The sequence below is a fragment of the Lissotriton helveticus genome, chromosome 5_1 (genome assembly GCF_964261635.1).
Source record: "Lissotriton helveticus chromosome 5_1, aLisHel1.1, whole genome shotgun sequence".
Taxonomy (NCBI): Eukaryota; Metazoa; Chordata; class Amphibia; order Caudata; family Salamandridae; genus Lissotriton; species Lissotriton helveticus.
The window spans coordinates 1,622,667,794-1,622,684,216 of NC_136065.1; the positions used below are offsets into that span (position 1 = coordinate 1,622,667,794).

Below are 16,423 nucleotides of genomic sequence, written 5' to 3' on the forward strand. Positions count from 1 at the left end.
CTGTAGTACTTTTCTTTCTCGTAGGCAAAATTAGCACTTTAACTGCACAAATCATACAGATTTTACACTTGAAGCACTCCATGAACACATACTTACGCACCTTGCAGTTCATCTACACACACTTAAGCTAAAAACCCATTGTGTAAAGTCAAAATTCTGCAAACCTAGTACATATTCAGTGCGTGTACATAGAAGCACTTTTTAATGCCACTTAAATGCACTAGATTTTAGACTGAAGATGCAATCTAAATGACTGTGCAGTATGTACTCCACTTTATTATTAATTAGGAATGAGAACATGATGGCTATAAGAGTATTGGAAGAGCCTGCTTCCATTCTAAATGGAATCCTGAATTGTGTGACCATTGTCAAAAAACGACCACGAAGGGACTCAAACCCTCAATCTTCTGATCCGAAGTCAGACGCCTTATCCATTAGGCCACGCGGTCATGTGTCCTGCTGTGTTTATTTTTATACTGTAGGTGGTATGCAAGGTTGGAAAATATATTATTTATAGTTATTTAGGTTTACAAACCATTGTGGGGTTTTTCAGCTCCTTTCAATTAAAACACCTTTTTGGAATTTATATAATGAGAATGTCACCAGTACGATAAGCTATTGTTTTCTTTTTTGCATTTAAACCTCTTTCTTCATGAGATTAAAGCTCAGTTTATGCTTTATATAGCTCTGGATGTTTCCAGAAGTGGAGAGAAACTGTTTTGAAAGTAGAACAAACTGCTCCTTCCTGGATATTCCAATTTACACACACTCAAAGGTTGTATACGTTTCATGAATCCTGACTTGCCCTATTCAGGTAGCTGAAAGCTTTTCACCACCTCTAGAAACAACAGTTACACCAATCCAATTCAAATAATTTTTTCCAAAGGAATAGATTCTGTCGGGTCAAAAATGCATCTGACAAAGATAGGTGTTTCAAAAATCGACTTTGTAGTTTCAGAACATCAACATGACTCTAAAGAGTACAGAAGTAAAATGGTACCATTTCAAAGTTCCTAATACCTCATAAGCTTCTGAGAGGAAGCATGTAATAAATATATTTATTTTTCTGGAAAAATAAGAGTGGACATTGGTTTGCACCTCAGATGGGACTCAAACCCACAATCCCTGGCTTAGGAGGCCAGTGCCTTATCCATTAGGCCACTGAGGTAAAGATAAATACCAGCAATCTAGAGGCATTATTTAAATGTATTCAATCGTCCAACACTGGTGTCTGCACACAGGACATTTCTCAGTTCTCTCCATAAGTAAACTTCCCATTTTCATCCTCTTCCATCCCCGACTTTAACACTCTGTTCTGTGCTATAATGGATACTCTGCATTTGTAGCAAGTGGAGAGAAATTGGAGGAGAACCGTTTTCGAATCAACACTTCTTCTTCCATGGATGCTTTTCTCATTAAACAGGGCTTTGACAGTGGTATCAAGCCGTCCTTGTCTTCAGCAGGACACAGAAACAGGCACCTAGTCTACTAACCAAGTTCAACCACACTCTGCAACTTAATAGACCAGTGCTTTACAAATTAGCCATCTGTGTCATCAGCAAAGGCAGCCAATGTGCCAATCCTTTATAATTCTTCTGTAGTACTTTTCTTTCTCATAGGCAAAATTAGCACTTTAACTGCACAAATCATACAGATTTTACACTTGAAGCACTCCATGAACACATAAATACACACCTTGCAGATCATCTACACACACTTAAGCTAAAAACCCATTCTGTCAAAATTCTGCAAATCTAGTACATATTCAGTGCATGTACATAGAAGCACTTTTTAATGCCACTAAATTGCACTAGATTTTAGACTGAAGATGCAATCTAAATGACCGTGCAGTATGTACTCCACTTTATTATTAATTAGGAATGAGAACCTGATGGCTATAAGAGTATTGGAAGATCCTGTTTCCATTCTGAATGGAAACCTGAATTGTGTGACCATTGTCAAAAACCGACCACGAAGGGACTCAAACCCTCAATCTTCTGATCCGAAGTCAGACGCCTTATCCATTAGGCCACGCGGTCTATGTCCTGCTGTGTTTATTTTTATACTGTAGGTGGAATGCAAGGATGGAAAATATATTATTTATAGTTATTTAGGTTTACATCCCATTGTGTTTTTTTTTCAGCTTCTTTCAATTAAAGCACTTTTTTGGAATCTATATAATCAGAATGTCAACAGTACGATAAGCTATTGTTTTCTTTTTTGCATTTAAACCTCTTTCTTCATGAGATTAAAGCTCAGTAAATGCTTTACATAGCTCTGGATGTTTCCAGAAGTGGAGAGAAACTGTTTTGAAAGTAGTACAAACTGCTCCTTCCTGGATATTCCAATTTACACACACTCAAAGGTTGTATACATTTCATGAATCCTGACAAGCCCAATTCAAGTAGCTGAAAGCCTTTCACCACCTCTAGAAACAACAGTTACACCATTCCAATTCAAATAATTTTTTCCAAAGGAATATCTTCTGCCGGGTCAAAAATGCATCTGACAAAGATAGGTGTTTAAAAATCAACTTTGTAGTTTCAGAACATCAACATGACTCTGAAGAGTACAGAATTAAAATGGTACCATTTCAAAGTTCCTAATACCTCATAAGCTACTGAGAGGAAGCATGTAATAAATACATTTATTTTTCTGGAAAAGTAAGAGTGGACATTGGTTTGCACCTCAGATGGGACTCGATCCCACAATCCCTGGCTTAGGAGGCCAGTGCCTTGTCCATTAGGCCACTGAGGCACAGATAAATGCCAGCAATCTAGAGTCATTATTTAAATGTATTCAATCGTCCTACACTGGTGTCTGCACACAGGATATTTCTCAGTTCTCTCCATAAGTAAACTTCCCATTTTCATGCTCTTCCATCGAAGACTTTAACACTCTGTTGTGTGCTATAATGGAGACTCTGTATTTCTAGCAAGTGGAGAGAAATTGGAGGAGAACCATTTTCGAATCAACACTTCTTCTTCCATGAATGCTTTTCTCAATAAACTGGGCTTTGACAGTGGTATCAAGCCGTCCTTGTCTTCAGCAGGACACAGAAACAGGTACCAAGTCTACTAACCAAGTTCAACCACACTCTGCAACTTAATAGACCAGTGCTTTACAAATTAGCCAACTGTGTCATCAGCAAAGGCAGCCAATGTGCCAATCCTTTATAATTCTTCTGTAGTACTTTTCTTTCTCGTAGGCAAAATTAGCACTTTAACTGCACAAATCATACAGATTTTACACTTGAAGCACTCCATGAACACATACTTACACACCTTGCAGTTCATCTGCACACACTTGAGCTAAAAACCCATTCTGTGAAGTCAAAATTCTGCAAACCTAGTACATATTCAGTGCGTGTACATAGAAGCACTTTTTAATGCCACTTAAATGCACTAGATTTTAGACTGAAGATGCAATCTAAATGAATGTGCAGTATGTACTCCACTTTTTTATTAATTAGGAATGAGAACATTATGGCTATAAGAGCATTGGAAGAGCCTGCTTCCATTCTGAATGGAAACCTGAATTGAGTGACAATTGGCAAAAACCGACCACGAAGGGACTTGAACCCTCTATCTTCTGATCCGAAGTCAGACGCCTTATCCATTAGTCCACGCGGTCATGTGTCCTGCTTCTTTTATTTTTATACTGTAGGTGGTATGCAAGGTTGGAAAATATATTATTTATAGTTATTTAGGTTTACAAACCATTGTTGTTTTTTTTCAGCTCCTTTCAATTAAATCACTTTTTTGGAATTTATATAATGAGAATGTCACCAGTACGATAAGCTATTGTTTTCATTTTTGCATTTAAACCTCTTTCTTCATGAGATTAAAGCTCAGTTTATGCTTTATATAGCTCTGGATGTTTCCAGAAGTGGAGAGAAACTTTTTTGAAAGTAGTACAAACTGCTCCTTCCTGGATATTCCAATTTACACACACTCAAAGGCTGTATACGTTTCATGAATCCTGACTTGCCCTTTTAAGTAGCTGAAAGCCTTTCACCACCTCTAGAAACAACAGTTACACCAATCCAATACAAATAATTTTTTCCAATGGAATATCTTCTGCCGGGTCAAAAATGCATCTGACAAAGATAGGTGTTTAAAAATCGACTTTGTAGTTTCAGAACATCAACATGACTCTGACGAGTACAGAAGTAAAATGGTACCATTTCAAAGTTCCTAATACCTCATAAATATCTGAGAGGAAACATGTAATAAATATATTTATTTTTCTGGAAAAGTAAGAGTGGACATTGGTTTGCACCTCAGATGGGACTTGAACCCACAATCCCTGGCCTAGGAGGTCACTGCCTTATCCATTAGGCCACTGAGGCACAGATAAATTCCAGCAATGTAGAGGCATTATTTAAATGTAGTCAATCGTCCAACACTGGTGTCTGCACACAGGATATTTCTCAGTTCTCTCCATAAGTAAACTTCCCATTTTCATCCTCTTTCATCCCCGACTTTAACACTCTGTTCTGTGCTATAATGGATACTCTGCATTTGTAGCAAGTGGAGAGAAATTGGAGGAGAACCATTTTCGAATCAACACTTCTTCTTCCATGGATGCTTTTCTTAATAAACTGGGCTTTGACAGTGGTATCACGCCGTCCTTGTCTTCAGCAGGACACAGAAACAGGCACCAAGTCTACTAACCAAGTTCAACCACACTCTGCAACTTAATAGACCAGTGCTTTACAAATTAGCCAACTGTGTCATCAGCAAAGGCAGCCAATGTGCCAATCCTTTATAATTCTTCTGTAGTACTTTTCTTTCTCGTAGGCAAAATTAGCACTTTAACTGCACAAATCATACAGATTTTACACTTGAAGCACTCCATGAACACATACTTACACACCTTGCAGTTCATCTGCACACACTTGAGCTAAAAACCCATTCTGTGAAGTCAAAATTCTGCAAACCTAGTACATATTCAGTGCGTGTACATAGAAGCACTTTTTAATGCCACTTAAATGCACTAGATTTTAGACTGAAGATGCAATCTAAATGAATGTGCAGTATGTACTCCACTTTTTTATTAATTAGGAATGAGAACATTATGGCTATAAGAGCATTGGAATAGCCTGCTTCCATTCTGAATGGAAACCTGAATTGAGTGACAATTGGCAAAAACCGACCACGAAGGGACTTGAACCCTCTATCTTCTGATCCGAAGTCAGACGCCTTATCCATTAGTCCACGCGGTCATGTGTCCTGCTTCTTTTATTTTTATACTGTAGGTGGTATGCAAGGTTGGAAAATATATTATTTATAGTTATTTAGGTTTACAAACCATTGTTGTTTTTTTTCAGCTCCTTTCAATTAAATCACTTTTTTGGAATTTATATAATGAGAATGTCACCAGTACGATAAGCTATTGTTTTCATTTTTGCATTTAAACCTCTTTCTTCATGAGATTAAAGCTCAGTTTATGCTTTATATAGCTCTGGATGTTTCCAGAAGTGGAGAGAAACTTTTTTGAAAGTAGTACAAACTGCTCCTTCCTGGATATTCCAATTTACACACACTCAAAGGCTGTATACGTTTCATGAATCCTGACTTGCCCTTTTAAGTAGCTGAAAGCCTTTCACCACCTCTAGAAACAACAGTTACACCAATCCAATACAAATAATTTTTTCCAATGGAATATCTTCTGCCGGGTCAAAAATGCATCTGACAAAGATAGGTGTTTAAAAATCGACTTTGTAGTTTCAGAACATCAACATGACTCTGACGAGTACAGAAGTAAAATGGTACCATTTCAAAGTTCCTAATACCTCATAAATATCTGAGAGGAAACATGTAATAAATATATTTATTTTTCTGGAAAAGTAAGAGTGGACATTGGTTTGCACCTCAGATGGGACTTGAACCCACAATCCCTGGCCTAGGAGGTCACTGCCTTATCCATTAGGCCACTGAGGCACAGATAAATGCCCGCAATGTAGAGGCATTATTTAAATGTATTCAATCGTCCAACACTGGTGTCTGCACACAGGATATTTCTCAGTTCTCTCCATAAGTAAACTTCCCATTTTCATCCTCTTTCATCCCCGACTTTAACACTCTGTTCTGTGCTATAATGGATACTCTGCATTTGTAGCAAGTGGAGAGAAATTGGAGGAGAACCATTTTCGAATCAACACTTCTTCTTCCATGGATGCTTTTCTTAATAAACTGGGCTTTGACAGTGGTATCACGCCGTCCTTGTCTTCAGCAGGACACAGAAACAGGCACCAAGTCTACTAACCAAGTTCAACCACACTCTGCAACTTAATAGACCAGTGCTTTACAAATTAGCCATCTGTGTCATCAGCAAAGGCAGCCAATGTACCAATCCTTTATAATTCTTCTGTAGTACTTTTCTTTCTCATAGGCACAATTAGCACTTTAACTGCACAAATCATACAGATTTTACACTTGAAGCACTCCATGAACACATACTTACATACCTTGCAGTTCATCTACACACACTTAAGCTAAAAACCAATTCTGTGAAGTCAAAATTCTGCAAACCTAGTTCATATTCAGTGCGTGTACATAGAAGCACTTTTTAATGCCACTTAAATGCACTAGATTTTAGACTGAAGATGCAATCTAAATGACTGTGCAGTATGTACTCCACTTTATTATTAATTAGGAATGAGAACATGATGGCTATAAGAGTATTGGAAGAGCCTGCTTCCATTCTGAATGGAAACCTGAATTGTGTGACCATTGTCAAAAACCGACCACGAAGGGACTCGAACCCTCAATCTTCTGATCCGAAGTCAGACACCTTATCCATTAGGCCACGCAGTCATGTGTCCTGCTGCGTTTATTTTTATACTGTAGGTGGTATGCAAGGTTGGAAAAATATATTATTTATAGTTATTTAGGTTTACAAACCATTGTGGGTTTTTTCAGCTCCTTTCAATTAAATCACTTTTTTGGAATTTGTATAATGAGAATGTCACCAGTACGAGAAGCTATTGTTTTCTTTTTTGCATTTAAACCTCTTTCTTCATGAGATTAAAGCTCAGAGTATGCTTTATATAGCGCTGGATGTTTGCAGAAGTGGAGAGAAACTGTTTTGAAAGTAGTACAAACTGCTCCTTCCTGGATATTCCAATTTTCACACACTCAAAGGTTGTATACGTTTCATGAATCCTGACTTGCCCTATTTAAGTAGCTGAAAGCCTTTCACCACCTCTAGAAACAACAGTTACACCAATCCAATTCAAATCATTTTTTCCAAAGGAATATCTTCTGCCAGGTCAAAAATGCATCTGACAAAGATAGGTGTTTAAAAATCTACTTTGTAGTTTCAGAACATCAACATGACTCTGAAGAGTACAGAAGTAAAATGGTACCATTTCAAAGTTCCTAATACCTCATAAACATCTGAGAGGAAGCATGTAATAAATATATTTATTTTTCTGGAAAAGTAAGAGTGGACATTGGTTTGCACCTCAAATGGGACTCAAACCCACAATCCCTGGCTTAGTAGGCAAGTGCCTTATCCATTAGGCCACTGAGGCACAGATAAATACCAGCAATCTAGAGGCATTATTTAAATGTATTCAATCGTCCAACTGAGGAAAATTATATTTTGCCCTGTTGTGTGTCCCTACGTGCTCCCCATCATATGTTATATGTGCATGATTCGATATGCATATTTCTCCCTATGACCGAATCAAGACGCAATTACAGTTGTGTCCAACGTTAGTATGCCAGTTATCCAGCCCTTCCTGAAGGCAACGTGAATTAGGCTTTTAGGCCTATGTTGCCAACGTCTTTACATTGTGCACGTTAAATCATCGAGTTGCACCCGTTTCTAGGCCTCTCAGGGCCCGGACACCAGATTCATGCCTCAAGTCTCCTGAACCACTCCGAGGAGAGATGCAGCCCCGCCCGCATCCCTGACCCTTCACTTACATCCTGCCAAGCAGCGTGGTGCCCGGCTCTGTCTGCCTGCCTGCCAAGAATATGTTATGCTTACAGTTATCAGTTCAGCTCCCCGGTTTCACATTCCTAGCTAACGAACCGCATAAACATCCTCATCTATAGTCTAGTCTTTCTGTCTCCATGCAAGAGAATTACTGAATTAATATCCATAGAAGATCCATAGCTCACGCAATACATGAAGAGATATATACATGCACTAGCCTTAGTGACAAGTAGCCTTTGCCCTGATGACGTTTAGATTCAAGCAACATGTTCTCCAAACACAAGATATCAGATATGCTATAGGTACAGGTCGTTATGACATCCCAGACTTTAGTCTCCTCTTCTAGTGCTAGAAGTCAGAGCCCCCAGCTCTCCCCAGTTACACGTCATGGTCCGTTTGCGCGCACCAGTAGGTTAAAGGTTCCAGCTGCCCATGAAGCCCCTTCCATGTATCCACCCACTTATGACACTTCTGTGACGTCTACATCACATGTTTCTGTGCACGCCCTGTACACGCCTTCTTTTTACGCCCATATGTTCTTATCTTTTCATTTGTCACTTGTTACGCCTACTGTATTCAATGCAATTGTACTGTTTTACTATATATACTGTATGATGTTGATATGATGCGCTGCGCGACTTCCCTTTCTGTCCTGTGTCTGTCCCTTCCTGATCCTTAGCAGGTGATGGAACCCGATGGTCCATTGGCTCGAGCCATCTGATTAAAGCCCGTATGACTCAGATACCACGGACTCTGCCTCTTATTTATTGAGCTATCCTTTTCCCTTTAAATGCATAGAAAAATAGTACCGGTAATTTATTTATTTACCACATAATGGCGCCCGAACAGGGACGAGCCCCTTCCCCACGCGCCGGCGATGTAACGCAGGCCCCCTGACCCTTCTACAGCCGTGACGGAACTCTACTGCGCACCTGCAGGTATTCCTGCTCAAGTCTCCCTCAGGCCCACGGAGGAGACGGAGACTGCGGTCCGGCATCCAGACGAGGCGGTGAGGAAGGCGGATCGTCCCGACCAGAGCCCAAGCCGAGAGAGCAAGGTCCGAGGTATCCGGAGGCCCACCTGTTTCCGAAGCCCGAGGCGCATGCATAGTGCGTAGCAGTAACCAGACGTCGTAGCAGTCCAGTCCAGTCCAGTCCGAGGCCTTCAGTTTTGCTTCCCGGTGAGTACCGTTGCTGGGAACGTATCTAGACGGGTTCATTAATTTGTCCCCGGTCCGACGGGTTTGGGTACACAGATCCGGTCCGACGTGCCCACCTAGGTGGGTACGGTATGACGTGTCTCTTTATGAGACCGGTATGCTCTGTACTGTTTTAGCAGTGCATCCAGTAATTCTAGTAAGTCTGTTCTCTGGTATAGTTTCTCGAGAAGTTCTAGTATTCTGTTTTCGAAGTATTGTGTTTTCAATGTATTTCTGTTCGAACTGTTATCAATGTGTTTTTGATATCGTGGCATGAGTGATTTGTTTGCTATTCATTACTGTGTTCATTGTGTATTGTGTTCAAGTTCAGGTACGTTCAGATATGCCTCTGTTTTCAAAGTTACATCAGATAGGAACTAGAAAAGCGTTACTCGAAGAATCCGTTCCTGTCCCTCCTAGGGACAGTCCTGGACATTTTATGTATCATAAGCATGGCTTAGATGCCATACTGTATCTAGATTTATGGGTGGATTACACCAAGGATCTCGAAGAGAAATATAGATGGCCTGTTTCAGGAACATGGGATGCCGAGTGCATCATAAGAGTAGAGGAAGCATTATGGAAAAAGAAAGCCAGACAATCCCAGAAAGATGCCATAGAATTGTGGCGTAAAGAATCGCATAAAAGAACAGAAAAGGAATTCAGAAAAGCAGAACTAAGTAGGGAAACATCAGAAAAAGCCCAAGAAAGGGAATTACTAGAAGAAGGTGAACGAGTTACAGCAGAACAGTTAAATAGACAAAGAAATGCCCTTATTAAAGGTATGTATCCCCTTCTCGCCGAGGGCCTGCCTAAAGCGACCCCGGAAGCACCCTGTAATTTACCGCCACCATTAGTTCCGACTAAGCTATGTCATAAACCGACCGCAGCTGAAATCTTCCTTTCTTCCTATTTAGACGACACTGTCCCAGAATATGCAAATTCGAATCCTACTCCGCCTGTTTAACCTCATAATCCTGTTAATAATGTAATTACTGTTCCTCCAGCCGTTGGTCCCGGGAATCCTTTCAATCCGCCAGTACCCCAGGACCAACCCACATTACGTACTCCTACTTTACCAGTTACATTACCAGTAGCGGCACATCCAGTATTAGTTGCCGATTCCAGTTCAGGAGGAGCAGGGGGAGGTATTCCTATCACCCCGCCTCAAGTAAAATGAATGACGCTGAGAGACGCAGCATTACAGCGCACACCAAAGGTGGCTACATACGAAGCTCTCAAGAAGTATCTTACCGATTGTAGATATGATCTAGTGCCAGGCGAAGATCACATGATACTATATTCCGTACGTTTACGACGAGTTGCAAACTTTTTGACTACCATGCCAGATATGAAGGAACATTTAGACAGAATATATCATTTCATCCGAACAGGGGAGAAACCAGAAAGTATTCACGAAGCTATGGTACACAGGAAAGTCGAGATTCAAGGCATGATTTTGCAATTTTTAATAAATTGTTTAATAAGAGAACAAGATCATCCTGATAAAGACAAGGATGAAATGAAGGTCCTGACAAGATGGAGTGACAATATAGCAGATGGAAAACACAAGACACAAAATAGTATAGAAACAATGTACAGAAAGATTCGTAAAGAAATTATAAGCATACACGAGAGGGAGAAAGCAAGTAGAGTAGCCGAGAAAGAGAATGACTCTTCAGACGAAGATGTAGACAACGAGAACCCAGACAGAATAGCGTATGTAGGTAGGACGAGACCTTCCGATAGACACACACGCCTAGACTACAAGAAAGTCTTTCCTCTTCCAGTACCAGAACAGTGTTCTCTTGAACAATTATTCCAGGCTACCGATAAAGTATTGAAACTACGAATAGGTTACAGTGAGCTTAGTACCATGCATGAACAGGAACTAGCCCGATCAGCAGTTCAATGGACTAGTAACTCTAGTACATTCTCAGACGAAGTAGTGGCCCAATCGTTTCTGAAACTGTCTCCAGACCAACAGAGATTGGTGGGTATGTATATGATCCAGCACCTCATTACATTGTACGAGAGTCAGCATTCTGATCCAGGTCCCTTACATAATGTACTGGACGAGTTACTCTTAAACCGATGGAAAGGTCTAGGTACCGATTTGATTAATGTCATTTTAGAACAACGTCACAAATACAGAACGTTCCTGACTCCACATTTCGTTCCTGTACCACCCCCAGTAAGAAAAACATTTTACATAGACAGACAGAATCCCTTGCGAGAAGTCCATCCTGTTAAGGGAACGGATGGTACACTCGAACGAGTATTTGTTTACACTCCTATAACGAAAATCGAACTACTAGAAATGAAAAAGTTAGTGCCCTGTCACGATAAAGATCCAGCAGGGTTCCACCGTGAATTAAAAGACATGCTCCGTATGGGAGAATACACGTATCCTGATATCATTAAAATGTTAAAGGTCCTGCTGCCTGCGGGCATATATGAAAAACTCAAAGAGAAAGAATGGGAGGTGGGAGAGAAAAAGATTGACTGGACAGCGTTAGAGAACGAAGATAACACACGAGTTCCAGGTACTGGTCTCGGGAATAAAGCCAAAGAGTTGCCCGAACTGTTAATTCAAGTCTTGCCAAGATTACTAGCCACGAAAAAGGAAGACTGGGATGCCATCTCAGCCTGTAAACAGAAACAAGACGAAGACACTAGTGATTTTTATTCCAGATTTGAGAAATGTTTCATTATAAATAGCGGTTTGAAAACAAGTAGTGAGTCGTATCCACATCTCTTTGTTACCAAACTAGTTGAGAATTCTTTACCACAAGTTAAAAATCGAGTATTAAAAGTCGAGAGTACATGGCAAGCTAATACCCCGTCCCAAATGTTACAGATGTTACAGTACCACCAGAACCGAATCAGAGAAGAGCAAGATCACGGAAGGAGACGTATGAAAGACACGAAAATGAAAGTATTAGTTGCACAGTCTGTTCCAACAGATAGTCAAAAGAGGGGTACGAATCAAACCAGTCATTCTGCAGCTCCCGTTAAAGGGACATGCAATTACTGTAAACAGCCAGGTCATTATATAAACGAATGTGCAGTTCTGAAACACAACATAGCTACAGGTAAGACGAAAGAGAGACCGCGTCCTCCTAGACAGGAACATGTTCTGCAGAATATGCAACCACCGCAGAACGCACGGCACAACAGACAGTTACAGTACCGCAGCCTATAGCTGCCACGCAACACGTTACACAACAGATGTACCAGTACGCACAGTCAGATTATCCAGAATATCAGCAGTATTCATGAAACAGCCTAGAGAGGGAGGTTGGCTTGCCTCTCATCGAGGTTCCTGTAGATCAAGAAGGTCCCTATGTACACAGTCAAGTATTAGGGAAAGACAGAAAGTTTCTGATTGATACAGGGGCAAGTAGGACTACCATCAGTCATGACGAGGTTCCAGGGGCTCCACTCTCAGGCTCAAGAAATGTTTCCCTGGGATTTTCAGGAAAGCCTATTGTTAACGAAATATCAAAACCAGTTTCCCTAGAAGTTGGTCCATTGTCCCGAACTACAGACTTGTTACTTACGAAATCATGTCCTGAAAATTTACTTGGTATTAAAACATTGAAAGAGTTAGGTGCAGTTATTTGCTGTTCTCCGGAAGGAGTGAGATTGTTTCTACGTGATTTTAAAGGACATTATGTGTTACGAGATTTTGATCCAAGATTATTGAATGTACCACAGCATTTATGGGCGCAAGGTCCAACTGATGTAGGTTGTATGCACATTACACCATATCGTGTCACTCTGAAACAAGGAGTTGTATTGCCACGAATCCGACAGTACAAGGTACCACCCGAGGCTGTAGCAGCCTTATCGAAAATTATTGACGAGCTCATTGCTCAAGGAGTAGTTGTAGAAACTGACTCCAATGTATGCAATTCTCCTATCATTCCGATTCTTAAACGTACTGACCCAAATGCACCTCCAGTTTATCGACTAGTGGTTGACCTTCGAGAGCTTAATAGATGTATCATACCCCAGTACCCAGTGGTTCCAGATATCCCTATTGACTGCCATTGATTCTGAAGCTACGTTCTTTACTGTTATTGATCTCAAGAACGCATTTTTTAGTGTCCCCATTCATCCAGACAGCCAGTTCCTTTTCGGATTCTGTTTAAATGGAAGAAGCTATAAATTCACACGTGCACCTCAAGGTTTCACAGAAAGTCCTAGTATTTATAGTCAAGCACTTAAAAGACAACTAGACAGTATTCACATGCCAACTGACACTGTCCTGCTCCAGTATGTCGATGATCTATTAATTACAGCCCGCACAGAACGTGACTGTGAACGTGCGCCACTGACAGTCTTGTATTTTCTGGCAGAAATGGGGCACAAGGTGTCCCCTTCGAAACTGCAATTCTGTGTCTAGCAAGTGGTATACCTTGGACACTTGCTGTCCAAGTGGGGTAGACAGTTGACACCTGACCGTATCCAGTTAATTGCACGTCTTCCACAGCCCAAGACACAGAAGGAGGTACGAGCTTTTATCGGCCTCACTTTTTACTGCAGACAATGGATCCCTCAGTACGCATATCTAGCCAAGCCACTGATACAGTTAACAACACAGGAGGCAGCAACATCGACTGTCCTCCCTTGGAACCAGGAACATACACTTGTTTTCAATGAGTTAAAGAAAGCTTTATGTAATGCACCTGTATTAGCGACACCAAACTACAGTAAGCCTTTTACGCTTTTTGTCACTGAACGTGATGGTACAGCATTATCTGTTCTCACGCAAGATCAAGCAGGTCAACACAAGCCTTGTGCTTATTTTTCTAGCACATTAGATCCAGTAGCCCAGGCTTTGCCTGCGTGCCTCAAATCAGTTGCAGCCACAGCTCTAGCTACCAGACAAAGTGATTCCATAGTGTTAGGACACTCTCTGACAGTACAGGTTCCACACTCCGTGGAAGTTCTTTTAAACCGAACACAGACTCAGCACTTGACAATTGCACGATTGACAGGATATGAACTGACACTGTTCCAGCCACACATAGAAATCAGACGCTGCAACATTTTAAATCCTGCTACACTGTTACCCTCGATTACATCAAACCCTGTAACACATGACTGTGTGGAAGTTATTAACACCATGACAAAGCCAAGACAAGACTTGACGGATATTGCATTACCTGACCCAGACCTGACACTTTACGTGGATGGTTCATGTATGAGAACAAGTACAGGAGAATTAGTAGCCGCATATGCCGTGACTACTGAAACTGAAGATATAGAGACACATAGTATTGACACCCTGTCTGCTCAAGCAGCAGAGCTCATCGCTCTGACACAAGCCTGCATACGAGCCAAGAACCTGAAAGTAAACATATATACAGATTCACGTTATGCATTCGGAGTCGTTCACGACTTTGGAGTCCTCTGGCAAGAAAGAGGTTTCCTGACCTCTCATGGAGCCAAGATTCAGCATGGCCCCCTCATTCAAGCTCTTTTAGAAGCCATACATTTACCGACAGCCATTGCCATTATGAAGTGCAAAGCACATACGAAAGCCACTGACGCCATTTCCCAAGGTAACGATCTAGCAGATCGAACAGCCAAGCTTACAGCTCAGACTCCAGACGTTCCAGTTAACACGACAAAGACAGATGTTCCAGTTCAGACGACTTGTATGACAGTTAAGGACCCTACACAAGATGTACTAGACATACAGACACATGCAACCCCAGACGAAATCAAGAATTGGTCTGAACTAGGAGGGGTCCAGACAGATCAGGGATGGTTAACGAAGGGAAAAGCCACATGGTTTCTCCCCGACTCTATGGTTCAAGTTATTATCAATACAGCACATAGTCCAGCACATCTAGGAGAAAAATCCATGTTAGACAGCATTCAGAACCTCTGGTATAACAAGCATTTACGAGCAGCAGCAAAGCAGAAAGTATGTACCTGCATGATCTGTTGTCAGTTTAATCCAGGTAAAGGTGTTCCTGTGGAACAAGGTGGATTCCATCCTCCTGACCACCCTTTTGAAGTCCTCCAGATGGATTATATCCAGATGGATCGATGTCGAGGTTTCAAGTATGTCCTCGTAGTTGTATGCGCTTTGACCAGATGGACAGAAGCATATCCAGTCCCAGATTACACTGCCGCGACCACTGCCAGGCAGTTGGTTCGTGAGTTTTTCCCCCGTTATGGTTTGCCCAGAGTCGTGTATTCAGACAACGGACAGCCATTCTCGTCCGAACTTATGAAACAAGTATCACTTCTGTTAGGGTACCAGTGGAAGTTCCACTGTGTACGACATCCCGAGGCAGCTGGCCTCGTCGAGAGACATAATCAGACTCTGAAAATACGTATTGCAAAGGTCTGTGCAGAGAAAGGTGTAGATTGGATGGTAGCCCTGCCGGTTGCCCTTTTCTATATGAGAATGGTCGCTCATTCCCGTTCTGGTCTGTCACCGTTTGAAGTAGTGTTTGGTCATCCCCCAAACATGTGGGGTACACCTATGCCACGTAAAATCACCGATGTTGACAGTAATATGCTGACAGATTACCTAGCTTCCTTGATGTCTGCACTACTCTCTTGTCGTTCACAGGTCGTGGCTGCCTTTCCAGACAACACCCAGGTGAAACCGCATGAGGTCGTTCCTGGAGATCTTGTTTTGGTCCGGAATTTCGATCGTTCAAGCCCTCTGGAGCCCCGCTGGAAGGAGCCGAAACTTGTTCTGATGACCACAAGGACTGCCGTAAAGCTAGAAGGAAGAAAAGGCTGGCTACACTCCAGCCACATCAAGCGTTTCCATGGACTGTGTCCAAAGATTTTTTTCAAGGACTGCCCCGATACTGACTCTAAACTTCCCCTGTTAGAGAAAACTCCGCAGCAGGAGTATAAAGCCAAGTTGAGGTCTAGTAAGTCAGACAGCGTTTAATTGTTTAAGTCCCTCTCGGGTGAAGCGGTTAGACAGGTTCCTGACATGTATGAGATAGACCCACATAGTGAGAGAGATAGACGAAACTCCAGGAAAATACGTTACTGTAAAAGTCTGCGAAGCAGATGCATTGTTACATTATTGTTTATGTTATTTCTGAGTCTTACGATCACATGTATAAGTTACGTTTTACATGTATTTTTTCCTCCTCTTGGTCCGCATGTACATTTTTCTTCTAATGATACAGTAGAGCACACTTTTAGTGAACTACCCCCTCACGAGTTATCCTATCGACTTGCAATGCGCAACAATACTTTTATTCGTATGTTACACTATTCACACCA

The 16,423-nt window shown here is 41.4% G+C and overlaps 5 non-coding genes across 5 annotated transcripts; all 5 read right to left on the bottom strand.

Annotated features, from left to right (window-relative positions):
• Positions 1–376: 376 nt before the first annotated feature.
• TRNAR-UCG (transfer RNA arginine (anticodon UCG)) lies at positions 377–449 on the bottom strand. Its single transcript has one exon. It is a non-coding gene; the product is annotated as a tRNA-Arg (tRNA).
• A 646-nt stretch (positions 450–1,095) lies between these two features.
• Positions 1,096–1,168, bottom strand: TRNAR-CCU (transfer RNA arginine (anticodon CCU)). The gene has a single exon. It is a non-coding gene; the product is annotated as a tRNA-Arg (tRNA).
• A 798-nt stretch (positions 1,169–1,966) lies between these two features.
• On the bottom strand, positions 1,967–2,039 carry TRNAR-UCG (transfer RNA arginine (anticodon UCG)). The gene has a single exon. It is a non-coding gene; the product is annotated as a tRNA-Arg (tRNA).
• A 645-nt stretch (positions 2,040–2,684) lies between these two features.
• TRNAR-CCU (transfer RNA arginine (anticodon CCU)) lies at positions 2,685–2,757 on the bottom strand. The gene has a single exon. It is a non-coding gene; the product is annotated as a tRNA-Arg (tRNA).
• Positions 2,758–6,748: 3,991 nt separating this feature from the next.
• TRNAR-UCG (transfer RNA arginine (anticodon UCG)) lies at positions 6,749–6,821 on the bottom strand. The gene has a single exon. It is a non-coding gene; the product is annotated as a tRNA-Arg (tRNA).
• Between the last annotated feature and the right edge of the window lie 9,602 nt (positions 6,822–16,423).